This window comes from Gallus gallus, chromosome 1, assembly GCF_016699485.2.
Source record: "Gallus gallus isolate bGalGal1 chromosome 1, bGalGal1.mat.broiler.GRCg7b, whole genome shotgun sequence".
Classification (NCBI taxonomy): Eukaryota; Metazoa; Chordata; class Aves; order Galliformes; family Phasianidae; genus Gallus; species Gallus gallus.
In genome coordinates, this window is record NC_052532.1 from 36,242,553 (window position 1) to 36,257,207 (window position 14,655).

Genomic DNA, 14,655 nt, shown 5'->3' on the forward strand with positions numbered 1-14,655 from the left:
TTTTTTTCAGGAAAAACTGAAGGCTGATTTATTTTACAGAGATCTCTGTGCTACATTGCCTGTGCTTGTTTGCGTGCAGCTTGCTCATGTCATGTGCTGGACCACACTGGGGACATAGATACATCCTAATGGCACATATAAGGAGAGTTCTTTCCAGGAAGGAAGGACAACAGGAGGTTTGAGAAAGAAGCTCCACACAGCTCTGGTCCAAAGTCACAGAAGGAGAGGAACCAGAAAGAAGGGAAGAACCAGGATCTCAAAACTATTCAGTCACAGGTTGATATGCTAGGTAAACAAAAATTAAAGAGTTCAGAGATGAATTCTGTGAGGTTGTGTATATGGGAGAACAGAACAGCACAGGGTCACAGCTTCTCTGCTGTTACATAAGTGGGAATGTACCTCCCAGTAAATCCATCGCAGAGCTTTTAAAGGCTTTTATTTATGCTTGGATGGAATACTGGGTCTCATGAGACAATTAAAAAAGACTGATGGTGCATTTATAAAAGTCCAGCAGCTATTTCAAATATGAAAGAACAAAGAGCAGGCTGGGAGTCAGGGATCTCACAGTAAGAAAGCATTTGCCGAGAAGGAAGCGCAAGTCGGCTGTGTATCCTACATTAAAGCGGATTCGTTGTGAAAGAGTGATGGGTTTTGTGCGTTTTTTTCCTTCTCATGTCAGCTTGTACATCTGTTAGACATTTGTGTACTAGTTTGTAACTAGTGGAGCTATTTAAGCTGGTAAGGCATGCAAATACCCCAAAGACAACAAGTATGTTAACGTGTACAGCTGTTATGAAACTGGCATTTTCTGTGCTAGGCCAAATATTTATCATCATTGTGGCGTTTCCATTAATTCAGAATGAATGTAAATGTTGAAAATATTATTTGATTTCTCAGAAAATGAAGATCAGATCTGTAAAGTTTCTTTTTTTCCCCTTTTAAGTAGAGGTGTTAAGCTTTCCACTGTGCCTTGTTCCAGCAGCGCTTCCTGAGCCGAGTCTCACATCATGTGGAATACCCTGATTTGATCTAACTGCAAGGAACAGTTTCCCACTTTTATACATGGAGGTATTTTGGAAGAGGGTTTTGTTTTTGTTTTAAATGCAACCCTGCTGTTCCAGCTCACATTTTGTTTTCCCTAAGAGAAAAGAAAAACAACTGGAAAATGGATAAGAACTGCATTGTTCCAATCCCTACTTTCTGCCATTTCAGTTAATTACTGTATTGCAGAAGTTGGTGACACTTTTCAAGAAACTGAAGTGAGCTGACCATTGTGAAGGAAGAGAGGCTGACAGCAGAAGAGAGAGGCAAAGGGATAATGCCCCAGAGGCAGAAAAAAGCCATGAGCAAATTGAATTACCACAACCCATCCCAGTGAGTCCTCTGCCCTCTCTTGTCTACCTCACTTTGCTCATTTAACCTAAAGAAAGACTTGTAGTACTGTAAAAGAGTAAAATCTATCCCTATAACAGACAGTGTGACTTAGACGCATGAGGACAGCCTTTGGGCCTTGTATTCCAGCTATACAGGCAGCACTTCCATGTGGGAGCAAGGCGGATGTGGTACCCACCCTATCTGCAGGACATAGGCTGCAGCCATCTATGCCCTTGTGGCCCTATCTTGGCTTGATGAATTCCTCTCCACCTCATCCTCTATCTTGTCAGTGCTGAGCATCATGATGTTAAGCCTATTGGAATACTTGTCTTAAATCACATGGAAATATAAAGCTTCTTCTCACAGGTGAAATTCAGAGGCAAACACAAAGACCTGCCTGGTGCTTACAAGCTTCATTACAACTTGTGCTGGCCATGATGGTCTCCCACTCCAAAGGAAGTGCCTATAGAGCTGTGCAAAACTCATCCCATCCTGCTGAGAATTTTCAGATCTCAGATTTTGCTTTGTCACCAACACAAAGAAAGCCGACCAGCTCTCCTCAGTGCCTGTGCCTGTTCAGGCTGCTCCCCTTATTGATGGGAGAAGGTGCTTCTGCTGAGGGACCTGTCTCACTGGAGGTAAAGATGGATGCAGATCAAGCTGATGTCAAGACTCCCAGAGCCCTAGTTTTCCTCTAGCTTCTGCTCCTGACAGCTGGGAGGGAATGGGGAGCAGCCACCCCAGAACACTGAGTAATTATTTGCCTCTCTTGAACAAATTGGAAGGAAGCTAGACATTTTGTGATGGAAATTTTTCAGCTTCCCATACATTCCTCAGTAAAGTCATGCCATCCATGTGGAAAGTTTTGATTGTGACTCGTCAATGAAGAAACATGCCATTGAGTAATTGCTGTCCTGGCTTTATTTGCAGTTGTCCTTCTTTTTGAACATTAATGAGAAAGCAACCTTATGAGTCAGAAGCAGTTGGTGGGAGAGAACTTAACTGAGCTTACCTTTACTTCTTGTACTTGTAACTCAGATAAGATTCGATGACCTCTTTCTCTTCTGTCTGCCTAGACCATTCCCCATCTCCAGCTGTGGACTAGCAGATAGCTAGAAATGGGTTGATGCTCATCTTAACCAAAACAGAGATGTCAGGGGAAAAAAAAAAAAAAAAAAAAAAAAAGAAGAAGTATTGATGGTGAGGAGGTTTGCTTTTTAAAAGATACTTGTGCTTGTCATAGTGGAATTAAGAAATCTTATTCCCCTTGCTTGATATATGGCACGTTCCCACTCCCGTACAGCTGTCTGGATACATACAAAAGTAGAACTCTTTCAAAGTGTCCTAGAGAGTGGATCATCTTTTGTGCATGAGTTACAGGATGATAAAGTCTCTGTAATAATCATTTATTGTTTCCAATTTCCATCTGTAACCGGGTGTAATGTTCACAGATTCAAAAAGTTGGAACAGGCAGGTATGGGCTAAGTAGCCCACCTGGCTCCACTTATCCCCCTTTCAAATTAGAGGCAATGTAACCCAAAACCTCTATCTTCTGCTTTTTAACATTTCACACAAACTCATTTGGGAAATTTATTGTGGCTTTAAAAAGATCTGACTTTTTTATTTGGTGCGTCACACTGCAAGAACAGTACAGTACCTGTTAGCCAGATGGTACAGGAATAACAAGCCAAAAGGTACCAGATTTCTTATTTAGAGTCTGCTGTGAAACATACGTATCAGATTCAGGTGATATTAATGAAAAAATAATGCTGGAAAAGTTACAAGCCATTATTCCATGCAGAAATGGCATTTTTCCCCTTTTACAAGCACTCTCCAGTTAAATAAGCTTTGAACTTTCAGCTCTTTCTGTTTGCGGGGGTTTGCTTATAACAGTCATGTAGCCAATATGACGACAAGTTTGGAAGAGGCCCAGGTATTTTTAATCAGTGAGACCATGCAGCAAAGTATGAAACAGATTGAAACTGCTTTTGCCTTTACGTGACCAAAATTTTCTATAACAATATAAAATCAGTGTAACCAACAGACCAAATTCCAGCAAAATTTACTGCTCCTTAGCAGGTTAGGCTGCATGGCAGTCTTAATTGTCAGCCCTAATAAGATCTTGCGAGGGTTTTATGAAAGTCAATTTAGTTTTAGAGATCGTAAATGGTGTGGAGGCTTGGTCAGTGTGAGTCCTATCAAACAGCTGTACTGTCATATCAAAATTAATATCCAGTTTTCTTTCTTATTGTTATTAAGCCAGACCAGATGTTTGCTTTGACTCTGTAAACTCCTCGTAACAGGGACAAACAGGATGAAAGTCACTGGGGAGAACCAGCCCAATGTCAGCACTCAGAGCCAGCCAGTCCCACCCCACTCTGCCCCACTGCACACAGAGCGGTCACCCCTCCCACGGGTACTCCAGTCGCTCCATCTCTCCTTTGTTTGTTTGGAGGGAATGACATTAGAGTAGCTCAACCTCGCATGAAAAGCACATTCTAATCAAGCAGGACCTGGTCTGGAAATAATGCACCAGATTGTCCTGTCCATTTTGAAAGCCAAATCTGCACCGAAGTTTGGCTGCTGGAGTTGTGCTTCAATTAGGAGTTTCCAGACTGGACTCAGTCAGTCTAGTGGAGGCCTAGCACAGCAGGATGTGCTACAAAATAGCTTCCTTTGGTCACTTTATGTACGTACCTCCTCTGGGAAATGCTGGCTGCCTTGCTCCTCACAGAAACCTCCAGTTCCTCCAGATATGCTGTCCCATACTTGCCAGATCAAGCCAGCACCACAGCTCATTGTGCCCTCACCTGCTGGGACTCATCCTGTCTTCACATCCACAGTGGCCATCTCAGCGGAGGTGATGGGACACACAGGGACAGGTCTTCTGATCACAGGATCATGCTGAATCCAAGCTACAAGAAGGTTTCCTTACCTGACTGGTGACTGTGGTCCCATCTCATAGTGGGAAGTACTGGGGAAAGGAGAGGGAGAGGGAGGAGATATTTGATCCTCCCTCAGGTTCCCCTCTCTCAAATAAGCTCACTCCATGAGCTGTTGTTATCTCTCAACTACAGACACAATTTCTTATTAATTCTTTCCTCGGAAGGACTGTGGTGTTCAAGCAGTGTCCCAGCTCAGTATTAGCAGTAAGAACTAGGGACCTGACACAACACCTCAAAGGCTGTTATTGTGGCTGCCTTCAGCCCCTTCTCAGATAGGCCCACCTCAACACAGGTCCAGATCCTCTTAGACCATTTCTTTCTCCAAGGGTTTCTAATAAGCTCCCTGAAGATCTTGGTTCTTGGTTTTAAAATCCATCATCTAGGGAGCAGTCACTTGCAAGAGACCCACACACATGAAACGCTGCAAGATTTTTAGGTCTACTAAACATAAAATGCAAGGGGTGTAGAAATCTATGTAATGTTTCTTTTAATGAGAAATTAATTTTAGTGATGGAAAAGATGTGCAAAAATAACTTCAAAACCTAAACATATCTGGAAGAAGTATAGAAAATTATTTTTCTCAGCTACTAGTAATATCTGTGTAGAATGTTCTCACTGTGCAACATGGAATATTGTAGCTCCTATAATTTTCCTGCATTGTATGAGCATTGTGGTTTACTGGTTTGTTATATATTGGCTACATGACTTACTATCACCTGAGAAATAGAGCTTTCCATGGTTTCCATGTTTTGATGAAAATTAGACAGATTCCATTAAACTCAGGAATGTGCAAAGTCATGTGAAGCAGACTAATATGCTTAGAATGAAGTAATATCAGAAACTGCTAGTTTCAATAGGGACAGAATTGTATCTCTAATTGAACTGATAAGGTTTTCTAAATTTATGATAGGCCACTTTAAGTATGACTATTACAAGGAAAAGGAGCAGGTGAAAAATCTAACCTTTGGTGTCTTTCTAACCAATTGACATAACTTTCTTGTATTTTCAATGCTATTTTGAAAAGACCTTCAAAGTAGAGGTGTGTAAAATGTTGTTAATAAGGTGTAAAATCATTCAGACATTACCTTTCTTCACATTTCTTTATGAATTGAAAAGAGAGAGAGAGAGAGAAAGCATTTCTGCAACATAAATTTAATCCTAAATGCATTATCATTTTTTTAAGCAAAAAGGGACACTGGAATAAACCTAAGAACACTTTTTGATCTTCTATGGTTTGATGAAAATTAGGCATATTCTTTTAAACTCATATGGTGAATGTGCAAAATCATGTGAAACAGAAAGGAAAAACATATCTGACCAGGCTTTTAGCAACAGGATTTAAACTGCACAAGGCTGCAGTCAGAAGACTTGGACAGTGGCTTAATTTCTTTGAGCTGAGACAGAAGGCCAAAGCCCTCAGCAGAAGTAAATTGGTATTGCTCCACTGAACACACTGGAGCTGTGCTAATGGCAAAGGAATCATACTGATTGACATCATATGAGGGTTTGGCCCCATTTTGTCTCCTGGGTGAGTGAGATTTTCTGTGTTAAAGAGAACATCGTTATTCCACAAATGGCAGACAACTGTTGCACTTTTTTTTTTTTTTTTTTTTTTTTACTGTTGATTTCAAATGATACTTTAATCTAAATCAAAAGTTTTCCATTTTCTCAGACCAGGATGTGGCGCTATTTGTTGCTGCTCTGAGCTTGCATGGATTCACTGCATCTGTTGAACAGACTCCTGCCAGTGAATGTTGGCCAATACACTTCCATTTTGGTTAGAAAAATCGATATATTTCTGAGAAACTGACAACTAGAGTTTTAGAGATTTGAGTTGCTACAGTGAACAATACCATCTTCTGCACAGTTCTGCGTCTTCAGAAAAGAGGAACAGAATTGTTCAAAAATCTGCCAAATGGTGCTGCTATCTTACATATTTCACTTTTGTTTTGCAAATCTGTCTTGCCTGCTGCCACTTCACCCGCCAACAGAGTCCTGAACTCTTACTTATGCTCTCTAACACTTGCCAAAATATACAGAAAAGTCAAAATAGCTAATCATAAGGTGCCTGTGGGAGCTTATTTACCAAGCACAGTTAATCCATAATCCAGCGATGTGGACATTTCTTGGCTACCAATTTTCATTAAGAAAAAGACCACTAAGATCATCTAGTCTAACCATCTACCTACCACCAACGTTGCCCAATAAACCATGTTCCTTAGTACCACATCTGTATGATTCTTGAACACCTCCAGGGATGCTGACTGCACCACTTCCCTGGGCAGCTCATGTCAGTGCCTGACTGCTCTTTCTGAGAAGAATTTTTCGGAATATCTGACATGAACCTCTCCTGGTGCAACTTGAGGCCATTCCTTCTCATCCTGTCACTGTTACCTGGGCAAAGAGGCCAAACTCCACCTTGCCATAATTTTCTTTCAGGTAGTTGTAGAGAGAAATAATGTCTCCCCTGAGCCTCTTCTCCAGGCTAAACTTGTGCTCAACAGCAAGCTGCTGGCATGGGGACCACCATAACACATATCTCTGGTGACAACTTGCACATTTCTTGGTGTATCTGAGCTGCAGGTTTTGTATATTCTTGCTACAGTTTTTCACGCTGCAGACTACAGATGGTCTCCTGAGGTCTGCAAAGCGCGTCGAAACACTATTGCATTCATTAGAGTAATGAGACATAGCATGTACGAAGTATATGCAAGATATGCAGTCTGGAGAGCCAATGGAAAGTAAAAGTCTGGGATCTCCAATTTTCCATGGGTCCCATGGCTCTAATGCTGGAGAGGACTGTCCTGGGCATATGGGCAAGGCTTAGGACAACCCATGAACATTAACTTAGGCACCCTGTACTCCCTTGCTTTCTTCTATGACCCAGGTTTCAGATTGTCCATTATTTCTAATACCAACATAATTTTGCTTGACAGTGTTCCAGAATAGAAAATGTGGTTAACTGCACACTGCAGCCTTAAAATGTTTTAGTAATTCTTTTCCTCACAGTGTTCTGCCACTTCCTGCTTCTTACCAAATAAATTTAGTTGCAATGCCTGTGGTTTTGTTGAAACCTCTGCATGTCTTCATGTGAAGGAGCCACTATGTGCACAGCCTCTATAAGAACATCTATGTCTGGTTCTCAGCCTCACAACAGGGTCAGCTGTGACAGAATATCGACCATATACTGTGTTCTAATTTCCGTTATAGTGTGAAGCTACTGTAGCCCTATAAGCATTTCTAACAGTACATTGCGTAGATATCTTGCTTATAGCAGAGTTTTGTCACAATCATTTTGTTACTGGCATAAACCAAAATTATTTAGACTGTTAATTTTTCTGAGCAGCTCGTTGCAATAACTTGGGTGACTGGAGATGACAAACCTAAACTCTTGTTCTAGGGACCAAGAGAGTGAATCACAGGCCTAGAAGTAAGTTGTCTCATTTTAACTCTGCTGAGGTGAGGAGGAAACCTGTGCAGGACCTGCACAGGACTCCAGTGGACATATGATCTCACCAGGCAGCAGCAGGAGCCCAGGAAGAGTGCCTTGGTGGTGTAAAAGATGCTAAATGATACTCTAGGTGACCAAATCCCACTTAATTTATCCAATCTTTATTTGATAAAGAGGTGCAACAAAGTCCAGAACAGACCAGAGAACCTCTGTATTTTCTGCATTTGAGATACATATACATATATGTTATGCTTATACATATATGTTGAGATATTCACCATATGCAGTATTGCATAAAATGTGAAATATTCTCTATTTGGGTTTGTGGCTTACATTTCTTGAATAAGTGTCAATAATCATTTCTAGTTTCATATCTTTGTACATATTTTTAGTTTCTGACTACGTGGCTCCAGGCTCTGTAATAAATTTCTGCTCCAGTATAACTTAGAGTGACAGCCATCTGACAGTGTGCATAAATTCAAGCCATGGATTTGCAGGCACAGAAAGTTTATACCACCCATTCCACCTATAGTTGCAAACCTTAGATATGTCTGCCATATGATGAGAAATAAAGCAAGTGTCCCTCTTGGATGATATAAAACCTACTCCACCTGCTCACAAAATTCTCTGCACCAGTATGAAATCCATGGCAGTTGTCCCTTTCATATAACATCACTGTGGTTAGAACCATGCATTATTAAAATCAAATGACATTATTAACCTGAACTTATGGTTGATGCTATTCGAAATATATATATACATATATAGAGAGAGAGAATATTTGAACCAGAGGCAACATCAGCTCTGAAAAACTGCACTTGAAGCCTTTTGTCCACAACTTTTTGCATTTGTAGCACGTCTTTTTTTTTCTTTTCCTATTCTTGGATGGTTCATGTGTTTCATTGTCTACATATTTTAAAAATTATGTTTGAACAACTTGGATGCACTATATTCCGGAATGGCCTCTTTGTCTTATTAATTCAAAACGTTTTTCCACTGACTGGAAGACTGAGAGATAGTAATACAATGAAAAGTAATATCAGAAAGTCCTTCAGGTAACCATAAGAGTCCATACATACAAAGAGAGCAGAATCTTAAATCACGGGGAGAAAGTAGTTCATTGCAATTGTTCATGCCAAGGAATTAAGCATGTCAGAGATAGCACATCTGGATCCTTTGTACCACGTTCACAGTACCCAGAACCATATCTGACAGACAATTTCCTGTACTTAATGTGACAAACTATTTCAGAATGTGGAATGTCTCTTAGAGTTGAGGACATTTTTGAAATCCAACAACTATAAAACATGCCCCCATTTCCTTCCCCATTCAGCACCCTCTATTGTAATCGGTAATCTGTAATTTCTCACTTGTACTGACAAACAGTCCAGTCTTGATTAGTTTGCCAGAGGCTCCAGGGATCCATCACACTTTCCATCATGTTGGGTTGTAAACATCTGTCTTGTGGCTCTGATTGCACCCCAGTTTCTCTAACTCTTATTCTGGCCCCCTACATTCCTCTTTCAATTGCAACTGGTTATGTCATTCTCTTTTTTTAGATTTTATTCCTTTTTCCTGATATTCTGACCCTTGTTACCACACCCCATATGTCTGCTTGTCTACAGACATGCAATGCAAACGTAATGGAACTGCAATAGTCTCAGTTTCAACATCAGCTACTCCCAACTTCTTGTTGTAATTCACTTCCTATGCTGAAGCAGACTGCCAATATATTTCTTTGGTATATTCATTTCTATCCTTATTCACATAATTACTATATTCATTCTTTTAATTAATCAAGTTCCTCTGCCATTGTTCTTCTTAATTCTATGCCAGAGAACATCAGTAGTTTTGACAGCAGTAGACATTTCTCTAAGCAGGGCTGAGAAATAAATAATGGATGTCCTGATGAGCAGCCAATATTCATTTTGAGGACTCCACTTCCTAGTATTTGTTACCCTTAATGTGCTACTAATTAATGATACAGATACTAAGACTTAGTCAAAGAAGACAAACATTTTTTGAATAAAATCCAATACATTCTAAAAGTGGTTTTGTTCTTTTTTCTTTTAGTTGAGACAATGGTATGTTTGCTTGATCCCTTTCTCATTCCAAGTAGAATCAAATCTACAGAAGACCTTTTCCAGTCTGAATTGATTCAGAATGTGGCTGCCTCTATAATTCATAAACATAATGAAATGGAGTTTAGGAAACATTTGTATTTCAGTAAATATGTTCAGCTGAATCTTTGTCAAGATTCACAATATAGTAACAAAATAGTCAGCATTCATATATCAAGTTAAGAGTTGGCTGATCCAACAAATCTTTTAGGTACCAGGTACCACAAAAGCACAGTTTGAAACCGCTTGGAAACACATTACATTCAGTTAGTACCAGACATGAAACTACTGACACTTTGGGCCTTTTAACACAGTCCCTGGAACACTCTCCACTAATTAACCCCCTTACATTAGAAAGATCACAGACTCTCGGTATGAAAAGCTGGTGTGCTGAATGGCCATGAGACTGCTTTTGGAAGCTGTCTGAGAGATCATTGGAGTCTGTCCATATTCAGTGCCTGATTTTCTTACCAGTTTCAGCCATTCGCACAGCATAGTTCAGTTTTCTTGAAAAAAAAAAATAAATAGGCCTAACAGTCTCTTCCAATATTGCACAGGTTATCATAGACGAAGAAATAGGAGACTCTCTGATGAATTATACTAGCTGAATTTGAACTCATTACAGATTGAGAAGGAAGAATATTGTACATCTATTACCTCCCTCGCTGCCCAAGGACCTCTCATGCCTTTTATTCCCTCTCCTGCCTTTTATTCCTTCATGCCTTTTCCACTTTCCTAGTTCCTGTCTCTTAAAGAATTCTCGACTGCTCAAGCAAATTTTATAAAATCTAATGGTAAGAAGATATTGCTGCAGAGACTTGTTATTCTCTACAAGCAAAAAGAATTTTTAAGTGGATTTGAGTGAGCTATGATTTTCCTGTTCCTCTCCAGTGTTTGAGTTCAAATAGATAGAGGATTCAGTCCTATCCAGTGGTGAACAACATCACCTCTCTCACCCCGCAAGGAACCCAAACAGGCTCAGCATTTTGCAGAATACACCAAGGGTCAGCTTTCAGTTCAAACAAGAAAGACTTGAAAAGAACAAAAAGCAGTTTAATCCAAACCACTGCACAGAGAGTCATTCAGTGAAAGGATGAGAATATTGCTACTGATGGAGGCAGGGAGAAAATCTGCCAGTTCTCTTGAGATATAATTATCAAGAATAATCAAATTGCCGTGAATAAAGACAGAAAAGCTCTAAGCTTCCCTTTAGTCCCTGAAAGTGGTTCTAATGTAACACTGCCCCAGGTCAACCCTGTTCTGTTCCCTTCTGGAGGAGCAGTGCTCAGGTGGCTTTCACAGACTGAATGTTTGAAGGAGTAGATATCGATTCTGGCCCTGGAGAAAGATTAAAGATTTGTTCTATAACTGGCAGACCAAACAGCCCAAAGTAAAATGTATCCTAATCTGGGAAGGGTTGAATCCAGACTAAATCAGCCTAGATAGGCTTTTTTCGCCCATGTCAAAGAACCTCTGGCTAAGCAGTTAGAGTAGGTCTTACAGCAGCAACCAGGAATTAGCTTTTTATTTTATGAATTCGATCCTATTTCAGAATTTAAACTGACAGTTTTTCTGCCTAAATTTATTTATTTATTTATTTATTTTAAATTGGTGTCTCATTTAATCATGTCTTTAAACATTTTGGGGTCAGATTTCCAGTGCCCTGGTGTTTTTTCCAGAGGGGAAGCCAGTGGTTCCTGCTCCTTGGGCTAATTCTCCAGGCATCCCTAGTGGCCAGGCAGCTGGAAGAACTGTCTCTCACATCACCCTTTGGCTATCCACTCTGTTCTGGTGACAGCAGCTTCTTAGGGGCCATGACAATCAGCCAAATTTGGAGAAGATTTAACATTGTGTGAAGAGGTTGAACTGGCTTTCAACATGATGGTCAGGACACAAAGGTGGATCAGGGCCAAATTCCCCTGACACTGAGCTAAGCACAACAAACTGTTGGATCTTGATAAGCACAGTTTCCTTCTTCTTCCTTCTTTCACACAAATTTGTCCTGTGTTCCTTCGTTCTTTCATTTTTCAAATTCAGATTTCTTTTTGTTTATTTGCCTGTCATTTTCTTCATTGTTTTTTATTTCCAACAACGGACATACTAACACTCCCTTCATTGTTCATGTCATTCCTGACATTGCTTTACTGGCTCATTTTTTAGTATAAACTATAACTTTTTCTTTTTTTCTATTAATGCAGTCCTTCATTTTCCTCCAAGTGCATTTCCTTCTGAGAACAACATGTTCCCCTGAAATCCCTTAAATGATGTAACAAATTATTATTTGGAGATAGTCTGACGCAGGTGCGATGTCTTATCTGCTGCCATTAGATAGTTGATTGGCCTTTACATGTTGAGTCACCATTTTGTGTTAAATAGGCATGGTTTTAATTTGGGATTTAGCTCCCTTAGCAAAAACAGAGTTGCATCGTCTTCCTGCTTACCATTCTCTTCTTAGACTATTGAAGATTATAATAAATTTTTTTACCCTTTACTATTCTGAAGTGCTAAGGTCTTCAGCATGTGTCTTCCTCTGTATGCTTGATTTTATTGGGTAACACTGAGAGGAACAAAACCTTGGATAAGGTTGTTGTGAAAAAAAAAAGAAAAAAGAAAAGAAACAATGTTCCCTAACCTTCCCCAACACCCCACAAATGAAAAACCTTGTTGTTTTATTGTTCCATTGAGGATTTATTGTCAAATTCCATTTTAGTGACTCCAGACATCATGATTAAAAAGTGGACATGGGCTCAGAAGAACATGCCATTTTACTTTTAGTCAACTGCTAAAACAAAAATCCTCTGATAAGAAAACCAAGAGGACTCCATGAATGAGTGCTGTTGGGATCTCTGCTATAGAATTTTGGCTCCGAGTGGGGCATTAATGCACTGCAGATGAATCTTATCCTGCTAACCCAAAGAGTAAGCATGGCTCATTTCCTAAAGGTTGGAGGAGGGACTATGACTGAACAAAAAGGTCAGTAAATAGTGAATAGTCCTTGCACCTTCATGGAATGTTATACTGATGCTCTTTTCTGACTGACCATTGATTCTACAGATTTTAACAAATTCAGTCTTGTAGGGTGGAATTCGTTCACTTCAACACTACATATCTGCAAAGCAAAGGACTCATCTAACCTCTTTGGACATCCATTTGAGAATGAGATGCCTCAAATCCTGGATGTGTGATTAAAAGGGGAATTTGAACACATAGTTCAAACACAAATTTCTACTCCGTTATGTTTTGCATATGCCCAGATGAATCTTACCCTTTCTCTTTGTTTAACATTTAATGTTTTCCTGTTTCCAGTATAAAATGGAAAAGGAAACTTCAGGACAATACAGAAGTACAAGTAAAGAAGTTTTGTAATATCAAAGGTAATGGACATATTTTAGAAGCAAACCTGCTTCATTTGCAAGTTGTTAATAATCCAAATGACTTCATTTATTCCGTCCCATTTAAACAGCCGTGGTAGCATATAATCATGGTACTTCTTCAGTTTTATTCTTTGGGGTATTAGGAAATAAAGACAAATTGCCTAAATGTACAGAGGACCTATTAACTTTAGCTCTAGATGAAATACTTGTGTCAAAGTTCCTGACTGAAGACAAAGAACTTTTTGCTGCTGATTTTAATGGCACCATAGTTTCAGCCAAAAAGATTCTAATGTATCATACATCATTATTTTGATGTAAGAGAACAACATTTTAGGAACTATATCCCAAAAGGACCGTAGAAAACAAAAACTTAACAACTTACTTCTAAGTCTCCCCAGAGTAACATGCAGGATAAGATTATTCTTCAAGCCAGCACACTTTGTGCCAACCATCAGTTGATGTCTATCACAAATCCTTAGCAGTAATGCTCAGTTTGTAGAAGACTGGAGCTTGCTACTTCTGGAAGCATGTATGAGCTTTAATTTTCCCTTCATGTCCGTCCGTGGATGGGTTATGGACTCATGCATTTTCTCTGGTCCAACAAGTTTCAAGCTCTTCTGGCAGTTTCCAAGGTTCTTCAGAGGGATCTAGAGCTGTCTGGTAGCTAGTTGGCTTCCTGGGGAACACAAAGGTCTGGAAGCAGCTCCCACAGCTTGGTCTGAGTGCTAGAGAGAGTGTGAGTGTGGCGGGACAGAAACTTTTCCCCTGGACATTATTTAAAAGAGCATCATTACTGCAGCTGAATTATACCTGAATCTAGTTCTGCCAGTTTGAAGCAATAGTAAAGGTCTTCACTCAAGGAAATCCTTTAAAATATTTATAAGCAATATCAGAATGGTTCTGTCAAGATGTGAGCGGTCTGAGTGTGCTTTGAGACCCAGTTGCGGCCACTTCAGAAGTCTAAAGTCGAAGAGCCTGATTCAAGTTTTTCTCATGACCAGCTGTTTGAAAATGTTTAAAGCTACTCCTAAAGATGAAGATGGGGTTTATTGGAACTGGTGGAAACAGCCAGTGCCTCAGACTCAGGTTAGGTCATCAGTGTACTCTAGAAAGCTGTAGCATGTCTCCACGGGTATCATTAGGCATCTTAAAGGCCCCTTCCATCTCAAACCATTCTATGATTCTATGATCTTCACAACTTTAAAGCAGTCTGCTCCCTGGTGCTGTTTACTTTCTGTCAGGGTGCCTCCTGGGCCAGCAGCTCCCTGGGAGTAAGGACCATGGGGCATCCGCACTTAGGACAGCCAGGAATGTACTCACAGCCCAGTGCCTGTCACAGCTGCAGCCAGAAGCAATGTAGCTGGTGCACTGAGGGAGACCCAATGCTGAGC